Source organism: Leptodactylus fuscus, chromosome 4 (assembly GCF_031893055.1).
Source record: "Leptodactylus fuscus isolate aLepFus1 chromosome 4, aLepFus1.hap2, whole genome shotgun sequence".
In the NCBI taxonomy this organism is placed as follows: Eukaryota; Metazoa; Chordata; class Amphibia; order Anura; family Leptodactylidae; genus Leptodactylus; species Leptodactylus fuscus.
Genome location: NC_134268.1, coordinates 152,580,251 through 152,596,975, shown reverse-complemented (window position 1 = coordinate 152,596,975; position 16,725 = coordinate 152,580,251). Strand labels below are relative to the sequence as shown.

The following is a 16,725-nucleotide window of genomic DNA, read 5'->3' as shown; positions in this document are numbered from 1 at the left end:
GCCTACACTGCACTGGGATTCGTTGTTACTAGCAATAGGTGGATTAACACCTGCAATATTTCCATTGGGGGAAAGCAGCACTTTTCTCTCTGCATGATTCGTGCGGAAAATACACAGACCCCATTATAGCCTGTGGGTCCGTGTGGTTTCATTGCTCATCGCTTTTTAATGCGTTCAATATTCCGTTCAGAGGGCATCTCCAAGCGGACTCTCCAAATGGAATACCGAACACAGATGTGAAGCAGCCTTAGCTAATGCATCATGGTACGTGTACGCTGACTTGCACTACCTCCCCCTCCGTCTCTCTAGCTATCCTGACCACTACTAGACCTTCTCAACTAAGGCTTGGTTCACACATCAGTATGCAATCAGTATGTGCATCAATCCGTTTTAAGTCTCAAACTGAATTCAAACGGACGGATGGCATACTGATGTGTGAACCAAGCATAATAAGCCCACCGCCCCCGCCCCATCATACTTGCCTCTCTCTTACTTCCAGACTTCCTCCAGTAAGACAGCTCCTCCCTCTTTTCTGACTCTGCCGCAGTACGCAATAGTCCAGCCGTTGCTCTTTGCTCTGCAGTCGGAAAGCCACCTCTACAACGCAGGCATGGGAGGCTATTGTTGTTTTAATGGCATTTACTCTGTAGCCAAAAATGACATGTCACCTGTATTCTATGTTTTGGTACAATTCCAGGGAAAACAAATTTATATGGTTTTATTTACATTTTAACCCCGTAACAAAAACCCAAAACTGTGCCAATATTATGACACCCATAACTTTTTTTCTAATTCCGTGTATGGGGGTGCATAGGGCATTTTTTTTTTTGCAGACCCAGGTATACCCCCCAGGGGGCCTTATCCCTAATGTAATGCATTACAAAATATTGGCACTTCTACTGCAGGCTGCATACATGTAGAGGCAGAGTAAGGGCCATTATATAACATGCTGCTCGCTGTGGGGCCATTATATTACATGTGGGCAGTGAAGGGGACATTCTCCTGAGTGTGGGGGCACTGAGGGGACCATCAAATAACTTTTACTGAAGGCTCCAAACAAAGCCTTATAAAGGTTTATAAAATAAGTGTTGCCTATTTGGAGGAGTCCGGTTGAGACATTTGATCACTAGGGGGCACATCGCTTGGTCTAGAGCACTGGCACCTAATGATCTTGTAGTGGAGTCTTCACACCATTGAGATCTCACATAAACCTAGAAACAAACAAAAACCTAGTTAAACATTGTTTTGAGGTTTATTTTTAGTCAAATGTATAAAAAAAAAAAAAAAAAAAAAGGGACATTCCGGAATTTGATGTGACAGCAGAGACATAAGCCCCATGTAAAACAATAAATCCCCCCCCCCATATGTTATTTAAGTGTTCCCTTCATGAGACTGACCCATTTGTCACACATTCTGCACCTCTCCCACCTCACACAACCTGAACCCCTCTATCATGCTCACACACAGCCTGAACGGTTGTGACTAAATACTAGATGCCCAGTGGCGTAACTAGGAATGGCGGGGCTCCGTGGCGAACTTTTGACATGCCCCCCCCCCCCGAACGACACCGACGTCGAAGACCTCGACCGGCCCCCTCCTCCGCACTCTATTATGTCCCTTACTGCCCCCTGCACACAGAATTATGTCCCTTAGTGGCCCCTGCACACAGTAGTGGACACCCATAAACAATTATTATACTCTGGGGTCTGAAAAGACCCCAGAGTATAATAATCGGAGACCCAGGAGAATAAAAACATAAAAAATTACTGTTTCTTACCTGTCCCCGGCTCCTACGCTGTCTTCTCCGCTGCCGTTCTTCTGAAATGACGTCAGACATCACATGACCCGGGACGCAGGCCGGGTTCATGTGACGTCAGAGACGTCAGAAAGGAGGCCTGGCAGGATCGTGGAGAGGTAAGTAACAGTGTTTTTTATGTTTATTACCTCTCCCGGTCCGTTGATCATTATACTCGGGGGTCTGCAAAGACCCCCGAGTATAATGATGGTATTTGTGGGGCCCGCAGTGTCACTTACCGATCCCAGCCCAGCCAGAATCGGCAAGTGAATAGGGTCCCTAACAGCCTATAAAGAAAAAAAAAAAAAAATGCAGCGGTAGCGGCTGTCACCGGGCCCCCTAATGGCCCAGGCCCTGTGGCAGCTGCCTCTATGGTAGTTACGCCCCTGTAGACGCTGTAGGGACCTGGTCCTTACCAGGTCTAGTATTTAGCCGGCTCAGTGTGAGTTGTCTATTTCCCCTTACTGGTAAGGACCTTTTTCCCGCCTGGTGGTCGGGTCCTTAACCGAGATAGTATTTAGCCAGCTCACAGTGAATTGGCTAAATCCCGTACTCCAGAGGGACCAGGTCCTCACCAGTGATAGTATTTAGCCAACTCTATGTGAGCCGTCTATTTCCCATCATTTGTAGGGACCATTTTTGCCCCCTATAACACGGCGTATACGTTCCTAACTCCCATTGAAATGAATGGGATCTTTTTCAGAGCGCAATCTGCTCACACGTGTATACGTGCCAGATTGCACTCCACGTTACATCGTGTGAACGCACCCTCACAGTGAATTGGCTAAACCCCGCTCTCTGTAAGGACCTTTATAATAGCTGGGCTCCGGCTTCAGTAATGTTTGTAAATCTCACAATAAAGGGACAAGATTAGATCATAAGAATTATAAGATAAAGATAATATGTGTCTTATTATTATTATTCCAACAATTGTTTGGAAATCAACAATAAAAGCGGTAAAAATATTTTCCAGCAAAAAGTGTGAGGGAGTTTTCCTTTTCCATGTTTCCTATACATACAAGGTTTCATACCGGTGAGGTCCTTCCAGTGATAGTATTTAGCCGTCTCACACTGACCTGGCAATTTACTATACTCCGTAAGGACCTTTTCCATCTTTCCTATGCTTACAAGGTTTCATACCGGTGAGGTCCTTCCAGTGATAGTATTTAGCCGTCTCACACTGTATCCATGTATCATATACTGTACTTAGAAGGTTTCAGATGGTATAAGATAGAGTCAGTGTATGAAGAGATCTGTGGAGAAAGAGAACATGTTGCATTGTTTGACGGTCCGTGACCCGGCTATGTGAATAGCCTCATTGAATGTAAGGCTGCCATGTGATGACATGACCATTATTCAGTGTAGTGTGAATGTAGGCTTATAATATGAGTCCTGTATACTGTTTATATATAGTAGATAACCGCTGTATTACCCAGAAGCCGCACGGCTTGTAACATCGGCAGCAGTTTTGTGAGTGAAGCCACTCTTTTCTGGTAATATCTAGAGATGAGCGGACGCCGTTCGATCGAATAGGTATTCGATCGAATATCTTGGCGTTCGATGTATTCGTTCCCAATCAAATACAAGGCCGCATACGCAGTAAAAATTCGTATCCCCTCCCACCTTCCCTGGTGTGTTTTTTGCACCAATAACTGTGCAGGGCAGGTGGGACAGGAACTACGACAACGGAGGCAGTGAAAAAAATGTAAAAAAAACCCATTGGCTGCCGAAAACAGGTGATCTCCCAATTCATAAGAACAGTGTCGGCCATCTTCGTCTCATTCTCGTGTTGGAGTGATAGAGTGTGGCGTCAGACTGTCAGTGCGATACAGTGCTTTGTTAGGGCTCATTCACACGGAGTAACGCCGGGCGTGTATCACAGCCGTACACACCGGCGTTACGGCAGACTGCCGAAAACTTCCCATTCACTTCAATGGGAGCGCTCCCATTGAAGTGAACGGGAAGTGTTTGGCAGTCTGCCGTAATGCCGGCGTGTACGGCTGTGATACACGCCCGGCGTTACTCCATGTCAATGAGCCCTTAGGCAGGAATTGAGAATAATAACAGCTCTTTTCAGAGCTCAATTAATAGCTAGCTAGCAAATCATGCAGCATAGCAGCAGGGGACGTGGAACTAGATACCCAGCTGGGTATCAGCTCCACATTATACGTACTAGAAAGGGGCTACCAGCAGTGCCCCTCGCCAGCACCAGGGTACGTGGGAGAGGAGGTGGATACCCAGCTGGGTATCAGCTCCAGAGTCCAGGTACTGGAGAGGGGCTGGCAGCAGTGCCCCTCGCCAGCACCGGGTTACGTTGGTGAGCACGTGGAACTGTATACCCAGCTGGGTATCAGCTCCACATTATACGTACTAGAGAGGGGCTACCAGCAGTGCCCCTCGCCAGCACCAGGGTACGTGGGAGAGGAGGTGGATACCCAGCTGGGTATCAGCTCCAGAGTCTAGGTACTGGAGAGAGGCTGCCAGCAGCAGCAGGAGACGTGGGTGAGGATGTAGATATCCAGCTGGGTATCCACTCCATAGCCCAGGTACTGGAGAGATTCAGTCAGGAACCAATTTACTCTTCCTCATCCTTCTCATCCTCCTACAACCCCAGCCCCTACTACTGAATGTTTGAAAAAAATTTATTTTTTTTAATTGAAATAATTTTTCTCATGCATACCCCCCACAGGGGCCTGCAAATTAATGTTTTAGGGCTCCCCCCACAGGCGCCTGCAAATTAATGTTTTAGGGTTCCCCCAAGGGCCAAAAAATAAAACCCTGCTGCTAAAAGGCTCTAGTCAGCCAAAGGGCCCAAAGCACTGCTTTTTAAAGGCTCAACTCACCCAAAGGACCAACAAATCTCTGCTGCTGCAAGGCTGAACTAAGTTCAAGGGCCTAAAACTCTGCAGGTAAAAGGCTGAAGTAACCTGAAGGGCCTCAATTTCTGCTGGTAGCTCAGCTTAAGGGTGTGTAACTTAATTTGGAAGCGCTCATGTTAAGGGCCTTAAAAGTGAATTTTGGAAGGTCTTACCACATCACACACATCCACAACGACAGTTCGGGGTGGGGACTAAAGGATTTCCCATTGCCTATTCCATCTGTGGTTGTCATGGAGAACGTGGTTTAAAAGGGGTGCTTTTTATTGTTTGTTGAGCTTGAATTGGGGTTTGTGTCCATCCATTTGGGGAGTAAAGAAGGTTTCCAGGTATTTTCCCACTTTGATAGAGGTTTTTTGGAATGTGAAAGTGTGTAGTTGTTAGGCTGTGATAGTGGGGTAATACAGTGACTTGGGCTTGTTAGATGCCCCCCAGACATGCTTCCCCTGCTGTCCCAGTTGCATTGCAGAGGTGTTGGCATCATTTGCTGAGGTGTAATAGTGGACTTGGTGACTCTCCTGAGTCGAATGGTAGGATCCTCTGAAACAAAGCATTTTCTCCCATAGACTATAATGGGGTTCGATAGTCGAATATTGAGATGCTATTCGTAACGAATAACGAACATAGAATATTTTACTGTTCGCTCATCTCTAGTAATATCCAGCATTCACTATACAATTGTATAGTAAAGTGTGCTGAATGTATCTTAGGGCGGGTTTACACCTGCGCCCAGTCTCCGCTTTGCAGGTTTCCGTCTTCTTTGTTTGCGAGAAACTGGACAGGAGACAAAAACTGGCAGTCACTTTTCATTTGAATGGGTTTGCAAAGTGTCCGCCCGTGAGCGTCTTCTGGCATCCGCGGCGAAACCTTTTTTTTTTTTTTTCCCCAGACACAAAGTCCTGCATGTCCAACTTTGTGTCCAGTTAAAAAAAAACAAAACAGTTTCGCCGCAGAGATTTGAAGACGCTCACGGCCACTCACAAGCGGACACTGGCTGCCGGGTTTCCATCAGGGTTTCTCGGGCACAAGATGGAAACTCACAAAGCAGAGACCGGGCGCAAGTGTGGACCCGCCCTTAGATCAGTCCTATTTTGTGAGGTCTCAGCCTAGAGTTACATGAAGGTATAAATTAAAGGGATTATTGGGACTATGATATTGATTGCTGTGGTCTCTTCTCTACTTACCAAGCACAGTGGCATACACTGTATAGAGGCCGTGCTTAGTATTACAGCTCATCCCCATTCATTTCAATTAGATTGAACTGCAGCATGGCCGTGTGACGTACAGATTCTAACTGAGTAGAAGTGGAGCTCAACAGCATATTCCTAGAATACTCCTTTAGGCCGGGGCCCCACGTTGCGGAAACACAGCTTTACTTGTTGCAGTTTTTTGACTCAAAGCCAGAAGTGGATTGTGCAAAAGATATAGGAAGTTCTTATACTTCTACATTTCCCATTCCTCTTGTAGCTATTCTTGGCTTTGCCTCCAAAAACTGCAACAAAATAAGCAGCGTTTCCGCAACGTGGGGCCTCACATATTAGTAACCCTTAGGCCGGCTTCACACGGACATTACAGTATGGAACGCTGAAGCTGCGAGGAAGCCGGAACTCCTAGCATCATAAACAACTATACTGCTGGGAGTCCAGGTCCTGGTCTGGGAACCACAGCTGACAACCAAATGTGTCCATGTGAAGCCGGCCTTAGGGTGCCATTACACATGTGATCTTTATTCACATTAGCGCATGTGCTGTTGTTTCTACTCTGATCAAAAACACACCTGTGTAATAGCAGCCCTAGGGCGGGTTCAGGCTACCCTTGTTAAAGGGGCTCTATCAGCAAAATTTTGCTGTATGAGCCCCACATATGCGTGAATAGCCTTTAAAAAGGCTATTCAGGCACCGCTAACCTTATTTTAAACCCCCGTCCCGTTTTAAAATAAAACTATAAAAACATATAGGTAAATCATACTTGAACATCCACGGGGGGCGGTCGCGCACGATACGACATCTTCTAGCACACCTACCTCTTCTTTCGGCGACGCCCTCCGGTCCTGGGTCTTCCCGGCTTCATCTTTATCTACTTCCAGTGGTTCAAATCCAATTGGTTGAAGTCCGGCGCATGCGCAGTAATGCTCCCTCTGGAGCTACTGCACATACTCTGGCACCATTTTTCTCAATGGCAGTGCCGCCGGAGTGTGCGCAGTAGCTCCGGAGGGAGCTCTACTGCACACACGCCGGATTTCAACCAATTGGATTTGAACCGATGGAAGAAGATGAAGCCGGGGAAGAGACAGGACCGGTGGGCGTCGCCGAAAGAAGAGGTAGGCGTGGCAGAAGATGACGTCGGATCGTGCATCACCGCCCAGTGTGCAAGTTCAAGTATGATTTACATATATGTTTTTATAGTTTTATTTTAAAACAGGACGGGGGATTAAAATGAGATTAGCGGTGCCTGAATAGCCTTTTTTTTAAAGGCTATTCACGCATATGTGGGGCTCATACAACAAAATTTTGCTGAAAGAGCCCCTTTAATGTCCGTTGATGGTTGACCGCAACGGACATTAACTGCAGCAGAGAAATGGACAGAGACAGTCAGTGTCCATTCAAGTTAACACTAATGTAGACAACACGATGGCTGCTGTCTCCTGTCTGTCCTCAGTCTCCCATCTGTCCTCAGTCTCCCATCATTTAAGTTTAGTTTTGTGACTGAAGAATAAGTTGTGCGCACCGGACATTTTCCTTCCTTTACAAAAATAAACAAAAATTACGGAAAAAACACAAGAGACAGAAAAAAGGAGACAGAAGACGGCGTCCTTAATGGGTTTTTTTTTCTTAATATTCTAGTCAATGGGAACAGACGCAGGAGGATGAGGAGACTCCATCTATGTCTGTTGCTCTCATCCTATGACAGGTAACAGTAACGGACGTGCATAACAGTAGTGTGAACGTAACCTTACTCCATCATGTTCTAGGTCTTCCACTACTGTATGCAGAGATCCTGTTGTGCCTTGATGAGTCAGAGTCGCTTTGGTGACACAAGAGGTGGGGATGGGGTAAGTTATAGCGAATTGGTGGATTTCTTACTATTAAAGTTATGACATTCAGAAAACACTATTTACACATCTATTTTTTTAATTTTTTTGCCCAAAAAATAAAATTTGTTAAAAATAAAAAAAAGTCAAAACAAAATAATAGCAAAACATGAACAAACTCAGAATCCCTTTAAAAAGTGACCGCTATCATTCAAACGCATTGTTTTATGACTAACACGGCAGAATAGCCTTAAGAAAGGCTATTTGTCTCCTACTTTTATCAGTCGTCTCCGGCCCGCCGTTCGGTAGAAATACCGGGTTTTTACCGGTATGCAAATGAGTTTTCACAGCACTGGGGGCTTCCCCAATGCTGCCAGAGAAGTCTCTCCAGCAATGCCTCCATCTTCAACAGCAACCACCTCTTCTGCGTCTTCTCTGGGGTCACACTCCGGCACCTGCACAGTCTGCTCTGCCATTGGGACGCAGACAAAAGCCAAGTGCACAGGCTGGCGGCCATTTTTTTGGAGGCCGCTACGCTCGCATGCACAGTAAGCTCCTGTAGTTGTATGGAGAACAGGAGCGTACTGCACATGCACGCGTAACGGCCTCCAAAAAAATGGCCGCCGGCCTGTCCACTCGGCTCTTGCCTGCATCCCGAAGGCAGAACCGACTGCGCAAGCGCCGGAGTGTGACCCCAGAGAAGACGCAGAAGAGGCGGTTGCTGTTGAAGATGGAGGCGTCGCTGGAGAAAGTTCTCTGGCAGCATCGGGGATGCCGCAAGTGCTGTCTGAGCGCTTCCCCCCACCCCACCAGTGCTGCAGAAGAACTCATTTGCATACCAGTAAAAACCGGTCTTTCTACCGAACGGCGGACCGGAGACGACGGATAAAGACGAATAGCCTGCACGTGTCAGCTATTCCGACGTGTCAGCTAGGAAAAAAAAAAAAAAAAGTGTTTAAATGATAGGATCCCTTTAAATAATTGTATCCCTTCCCGACATCTGTAATAGTACATGCCGGACCTTTAAAGATGGCGGCCATCATAGCCACTGGGTCTTCACAGTATTGGAGACCCGATACTAACGAGTGCAGCTATAACTACATCCAGGTATATCCCACTATCCCCCATGTCCCTCCGGTGTACCCCCACATTACTAACAAGCACTGCACTATCCCCCCCATTACTTTTTGTACATTGCAGCACATGGAAACTATATGTATATCTAAAGTAGAAAGTCCGCAGAGGAAAACTGCACATTTTACGTGAAAGGCCTTGTAGGAAAATCGCAATGTGTTTCCACAGAGGTTTTTCCTGCAGAGCTTTTTGGCTGTGGCCCCCTATGTGGGGCTTTAACCTAAAGCACATTGTCAATCACCTCTGCACCGCCAATGGAGGAGTTTCTTTGTGCCTCTTATGCAATCCTTAGGCCGGGTTCACACGGGGTATTTTGGATCGGAACCTGAGGCTGCCTCAGGTTCCGGTCCCAAAATACAGGTGGCTGTGACTGGATACCAGTGCACTGCACCAGCATCCAGTTGCGCACTCCGCTCCGGATTAGGTCCAAATGAATGGGCCTAGTTGGGAGGAGGGAGTGTCTTCAGGCGGATGTCGTGAGGTGTCTGAAGAATGAACATGTCCGTTCTTTTTTCTAGGAGCTGGAACAAACGGCTCCCAGAAAAAAACTGAGCAAAAAAAAAAAACCTGTGTGAACTTACCCTAAATCCACCAAGCATCAACCATAGCTTGCCATCCATTAAAGTAACACAGCTCTAAATCCCCCCCCCCAATTCACCAGGCACCCCACAGTTTGCCATGCACCCATCTCTCCGCCACAGTGAATTGTGTACCCCACATCCACCCTGCACAGGGTCGGACTGGGGTGTTTAGGGCCCACCAGTGGAATTGTTTTTAGGGGCCCACCGCCAGGACCCCTGTAGATGAGTTGTACAGAGACAGGATGGCTAAAGGTAATATCAGGAGCCGGCTGCTCGCCTGCCATACGATGTGTACCACTGCACTACCTAAACCCACTGCTACATCCTGTATGGCAAGAGAGCAGCGTGGCTCCTAGAATTGTCACCATTACCTGTAGCCGCACTGTAATGAAAAAGCTCATCTGCAGAGGTCCTGGCTGTCAGATTCCCACAGATGTAATATTGATGGCTTATCCTGAGGACAGGCCATAAATATTAGAAACATGGATAAATCCTTTAAAGATATTGTCCAGGAATTGGAGCAACTCATGTGCCGGGCTGGAGGTTTAAAATAAAAGAGCATACTCACCTGTCCTCAGCAACCCGTTGTCCTCGGCCAGTGTCCATTCAGTCTCGTGCTGGCACCTTCTTGCTTGGAGTCCTGCACATCATGTGACCGCTAAGAGGAATTGGGTACAGAATTTCCAGAAATGAGGTGTTGCCATCAGACCGAACAGACAGAGGCGGAGGACAACAGGGTGCTGGGGACAGGCGAGTGTGTGTTTTTTTTTGTTTTTTTTTTACACCTCCGTGGCTGAGGTGTAATAATGAGGGATGAATCAGCTGTTTGAGTGAATCGTGACATCTGTGCAAGCGCCGTGACCCCTTCTCTGTTTACACAGTATCGTACATCTCACAGTGGCCATGTCATGTAACTACAGCCTCGTCCTATAAGCGTCTATGTGACAAGGCTGTAATTGCACCACACGGTCACTATAAACAGACAGCGTGTGATATAAACAGGCACCATGGCCCCTTCATACAACTGATCAGGGGGTCACTTATCTCTTATTGATGATTTATTCTGAGGATAGATCATCAATATAAATAGGCTTAAGGAGTTTTCCAGTACAAGGCCCCACGTGGTGTCCTGCAGCAAAAAAGCGCTGCGGGAAAAACCGCGTCCATGACGCATCACGTTTCTTGCCGCAGCCCTTTGCACAGAAAGTTTGCAGCGCTTTCCTCTCTATTTTCTGCTTCAATTATATTGAAACCGCCAGAATTTCCATAGGCATGCTGCAATGTCTAACTCTAAAACCAAGACTGCTTTGGAAATTACAGCATGTATCTTATTTTACCGCAAAGTGTGGATGGGGCTTCATATGGCGAAAACACCACGGGAAAAGCCGACAGTTCCTGCAATGTGAATGGGATTCTAGCAAATCCCATCCACACGTTGTGGAAAATTATGGGCAGTGAACATGCTGCGATTTCCAAAACCGTTGGGGTTTTGGAAATCGCTGGAATATCACTTATACCTACGAAAACACTGATGGTTTCCCTATAGGTGTAATGGAAGCAGAAAATGAAAAGCGCTGCGGGAAAAAAAACACAATGCGTTGCTGCTGCGGTTTTTTCTGCAGCGCTATTTTGTTGCAGTTTGCAACGTGAGGCCTTAGTCTTAATAAAGCCCAAGTGCCACTTTCATTAAATTAATTGCCCCCTCATAGTATGCCCCTAATTCCCCCTGACATAAATACTGCACCCCTAATATCAATGACTACCCCCTTATGTTCATAATGCCTCCTAATATAGCCTCCCCTTGTATTCGTAATGTCCCCTAATAACCCCTATAAAAATGACCCCCCTTATGTTCATAATGCCCCCTCCTTATAATTATAATTTCCCACTCCAAACAACCCCTTGTACTATTAAAATACCCAAAACTAAGCTTTAAAAAAAAAAAATAAAAATAATACTCACCTACCTGCGATCCTGATGAACGGAGGTGGCCACTTTACATCCAAGTGCAGGACGTCTGTGTATCAGCACAGTCGATCTAGTTAAAAATAAGGTATATTAATGGCGGTGCCTGGACCCAGAGCAGCGCCATTGGTGTAACTAATGTTTTGTGGGCCTGGGTACAAACTTTTGTCCGTGGTCCCCTATCCCCATAACTAGAGTGAATTCTTGATAGTGGCGGTTATGGGCGCTAAAGCAATATCTCAGATACCTGAAAGAGATACAGCTTTAGTACCCACAACTGCAGCTATCAAGAATACGGTGAGAAAGCAGCGCAACGCCCCACATGTAAGCAATACTGGGACAGCATAACGTGCTCCACAGGGGCCCCCAAACAGTATGATGTGCACCACAGTGGCCCCCAAACAGTATTACGTGCTCCATAGTGACCCCCATACAGTATGATGTGCACCACAGAGGCCCCCAAACAGTATTATGTGCACCACAGAGGCCCCTAAACAGAATTAGGTACTCCATAGTGACCCCCAAACATTATTATGTGCACCACAGTGGCCCCCAAAACAGAATTATGTGCTCACCAGTGACACCCCCCACAGTATTATATGCTCACAGGGTCGTGACTAGAGTGGAGTTGCTCCTGGTAGGTATGATGTCACAGGAAGGGGCGTGGCCTCTCAGAGGAGGGCAGAGTTTCGGCCATCACTGCTCTGTGTTGTATAGAGGAAGCCGGAGCCGAGCTCATGAAGCTGGAGAACAGAAAGCAGAGAGGATTGTCTTGTGGTAATGGAGGATGGAAGAGAAGAGACAGGTTTGTTTTACATGAGACGACATGTTGGATGAGGCTGAGGGGAGAGAGTGATGTAGTTACATGGGACTGCACATTAGATGAGGCTGAGGAGAGAGAGTGATGTAGTTACATGGGACTGCATGTTGGATGAGGCTGAGGAGAGAGAGTGATGTAGTTACATGGGACTGCATGTTGGATGAGGCTGAGGAGAGAGAGTGATGTAGTTACATGGGACTGCACATTAGATGAGGCTGAGGAGAGAGAGTGATGTAGTTACATGGGACTGCATGTTGGATGAGGCTGAGGAGAGAGAGTGATGTAGTTACATGGGACTGCATGTTGGATGAGGCTGAGGAGAGAGAGTGATGTAGTTACATGGGACAGCATGTTCCATGAGGCTGAGGGAAGAGATTGATGTAGTTACATTGGACTGCACATTGGATGAGGCTGAAGAGAGAGAGTGATATAATTACATGGGACTGCACATTGGATGAGGCTGAGGAGAGAGAGTGATGTAGTTACTTGGGACTGCACGTTGGATTAGGCTGAGGGGAGCGAGTTTTTTATGGGACTGTATCCCGGAGGGTCTGGTGGATTGGATTGATGTTTAGGGTGGTATAGGAGTCGTTGGCATAGAGGGAGACGGGGTCCTTTAGGTGTTTCTGGCATTTAAGGGGGCACAGGAGATCTTTGGGGGTACTGCTGCATCTAAGAGGGGAGGCAGTGGCGTGCACAGTATTACATGCCCAGCAGTGTCCCCCATTCAGTATTACATACCCAGCAGCCCCCCCCCCCCATATACAATATTACATGTCAAGCAGTGCCCCCCCCCCAACACACACATTATATCTCCAGCAATGCCTCCCCCCCCCCCCCCCCCAGTATTATATGCTCCCAACAGCCCCCTCCAGTGATATTATTCTACACTGTGGTCTCCTCAGACCCCAGAGTATAATAATCGGTGGCCCAGGGTAGGTGAATAAAAATAACAAACCCTAATACTCGCCTCGCCTTTCCTGGGTATCCTGGCTCCGGCTGTCTTCAGCATCTTCCTGACGTCTCTGTTGAGTCCTGTGATTGGTCCTCAGCAGTCACATGAGGGGTCACTGACATCATTACGCCGCTGCGCTCCATCTGACTGCTGGGGCCTAATCTCAGGCCTCAATCACATGATGGAAGACGCCGGAGAGGACGCAGAGAGGTGAGTATATCTATTTATTTTAAGTCACCTCTCCTGGGCCAGTGTCTATTGAAAAAGGGCCTGGCAATATGCCGGTGCCCCTTTTCATTTACAATATATATAGTGGTCGGGGAACCAGGCTTTCCCCTGCTGCTGTCACATAGTGGTACTGGACCCCGACTATCTCTAGCTGGCTACTGGCCCCGTGTCTCACCGGGCCAGGTCACGATCGTTACACCCCTGGCAGTGGGTCTTTGAAGTACTGCTGGTATCTAATGGTGGGCACTGGGTCTTTGGGATACTGCTGGCATCTGGGGGGGGGGGGGGGGGGGGGAGGGGGTCTTTGGGGTACTACTGGCATCTAAGAAGGGGCAGGGGCCTATGGGGTGCTGCTGGCAACTAAAAGAGAAGGACAGGGATCTTTGGTGTGCTTCGAAGGGGGGGGGGGTGCAGTTGGCATCTGAAGGAGTGCATGAGTCCCTTGGATGCTGCTAGCATCTAAGTGGGCAGGGGTCTTTGGGATGCTGGCATCTGAAGAAAGGTAGAGGTCCTCGAGGTGCTTCTGACATAAAGGGGGAGGTCCTTGGGGTGCTATTAGCATCTATGGTGTATGCTGTTGGCATGGATAGGGGCAAGGTGTCCCTGGCGTACTTCTGGCAACTAAAAGGGGCAGAGACCCTGGGGTGCCATCGACATCTAATTATGTTGGCATGCATCCTTGGTGTGCTTGGGCATCTACAGGGGGGCGATGTCCTTGGGGTGCTGCTGACATCTAATGGATGAGCAAACATCCCTGGGGTGCTGCTTGCATGTAATGGTGGGGAGGGTCCCCAGGGGGGCCTGCTGCATGCGTTTGTGTGGGTTCCCAGGGGTATTGAATTTGTGTGTTGGGGTCCTGGGGTACTGCTTGTATGTGAGAGGGAGTTCTGTCCCAGGGTGCTGCGACCTGTGTCCTTGTTTGGAGGCCCCTGGGATGCTACCTGTGTGTGTGTGAGGTGGTTTTGGTGATGGCCCCTTGGGTACTTCCACCTGTGGGCATGTGGCGGAGGTTCCAGGGTACTGCTTTGTTGTGTTTAGGTCATTTGGGTGCTGCCTTCATGTAAATGGGGGATTCCTGCAGTGCTGTTTGTATGTGGGTGGGGGTTGTTCTTGGGCCCTGAGATGTTACCACCTGTGTGTGTTTGGGGATGCTGCCTGTGTGTTGGAGGGGTCCGGCACCTTGGATGTTGCCACCTATGTGTTAGGGTGCTCCTGCTGTATACTGAGGGGGACTGCCATCTGTAGCCTGAGAGGGGCAAGGGGGGCTGCCATCTGTATGATAGGGGAGATCCAGGACCTGGGGGCTGCCTCCTGTGTGAGCTGTAGGTATAAATATTCTGCACTGCTCACTCTCCAACCCTGCAGTGATCACTAGCACCAAACTGATGGTCATTGCTGTATAAAGAGGTTACTCACAATGCAGGAACTCCTTTAGAGCAGAAAGAGTCCCTTCACTAGATGGGGGCAAATCTTAAGACATTACTTTTCTGTGTGTCATAACTGAGTGTAAACCCTTGACTGTGACTCTTGCACTTGGGGTTAGTCGTGGTCAGGTTATGACTGCAATTAACTCTTTCTAGTGCATGAGTTAGCAATTCTAACAAATGTCATGGTCACTTTACTCTCCCTGTACAGCAGGTGCAACCCTAAGGAAGATTAGGGCAGCTATACTTTATTTCAGGGGTCAGCAACCTTCGGCTCTCCAGCTGCTGTGAAACTACAACTCCCAACATGCTCCATTCACTTCCATGGGAGTTCCAAGAACAGCAGAGCAAGTATACATGCTGGGAGTTGTAGTTTTACAACAGCTGGTGTGCTGAAGGTTGCCGACCCCTGCTTTATTTGTATAGCAGGCTGCCTGTGTTCTCCCCCCCATATATTCATTAATACAACGTGCCCCCCGAAGACCACCAAGTGTGCCTGGTGAGCTGTATTCACCACTGACTCCCCCAACCTCCTGCAGTCAGTGATTCCATCTAAGTGATTGAATTGCTGATTACCCAAGAAGGGGTTCATCACAAGCTTGACATGACTGTGGTTAAGGCCCCACGTAGCACCTGTAGCAAAAAAAAAAACACTGTTGGAAAAACAGCAACACATCAGGGTTCTTCCTGTAGCGCTTTGTACAGGTTTCCTCTGTGGACTTTCTGCTTTAACTATACCAATAGGGAAGCCGCCGCCGGTGTGTCCTGGGGTATAACTGGCATGCTCCAATTTCCAAAACCATGACAGTGCAGCGTATCCGCTGCATCTATTTTACCGTAAAATGGGGATGGGATTGGTTTTTTTTTTTCTGCCACGTTTCTTCCACGGTGTTTAAGTGGTGTGGGGAGCCAGCCTCATGGAGTTATCCACTTTCTCAGGGTAGGCCATCAATATTAGACCTGAAGGGGAACCCCAACACGTAAAACCCCTGCATATCTCCGGTACAGAGATTGTAATGGCGCATCGCTGCAGTACCTACACTCACCACTACAGTTTGTACAACACCAGAGATCTGCAGGGGCCCCCACACATCTAATACTGATGGCCTATCCTGAGGTACTATCCTTTCAGTAGGAGGCGGCCTCACATTCTGGTTCTCCATTAATTAAAAAAGAAGGTCACTGGACTAAATTTGTGGTTAGATTCACATCGGCCGCAGAAATCGACAGAGAGAAAAGTCCTGCACGGAGGATTGTTCTCTCTGCCCGTTTCACTATAGAAACGGCTGACCCCATTAAGTCAATGGAGTCCACTGGTGTCCATGAGTAACCGATGTTTTAGCGATCTGGCTTTTCATCATTCAGGTCACATGACAGATTTAAAGAGGACCTTTCACCTCCTGGGGCACATGCAGTGTAATACACCGCTAGAAAGCCGAAAGTCGTACTGTGAGAGTGGTGAGGAACGCTTCCTCCCCTCCTGATAGTACTCGTCCATAGAAGTAATCGTTGGAAATAAGCAATGCCCCTCAGTCTCACAATACAGCGCAATAGATGCTACTGTGAAGAAAGGCGTTCCTGACTGTCTGTTAGAAACTCCCTTCTGACAGTGAAGAACTACGGTACCGGCACAGAAAGGGAAAGCCGATAGTGCGCTGAATTCAGCACACTGTTGGTTTTCTAGTGGTGTATTACACCGCATGTGCCCCAGGAAGTGAAAGGTCCTCTTTAAACAACATAGAACCTGGCGCACATGTGATCCTGTCTTTACTCTAGTAACCCCACCACATGAGACGACAACGGCTGATTTATTCCATGAAAGCAGGTAATACTAGACCAGGACAGGTAAGTTGGTAGAAGGGAGGGGGTTGATGGACTACGTTGGTAACTAGTGGAGGTGGTTTTTTGTTTAGTTT

General features: G+C 47.8%; 1 long non-coding RNA gene across 1 annotated transcript; it reads right to left on the bottom strand.

The window, feature by feature from the left end:
- Positions 1–468: 468 nt before the first annotated feature.
- On the bottom strand, positions 469–15,444 carry LOC142201395 (uncharacterized). Its single transcript, XR_012715515.1, has 3 exons — positions 15,386–15,444; positions 11,990–12,125; positions 469–1,211 (listed from the first exon to the last, which is right to left on the bottom strand). It is a non-coding gene; the product is annotated as an uncharacterized LOC142201395 (long non-coding RNA).
- Between the last annotated feature and the right edge of the window lie 1,281 nt (positions 15,445–16,725).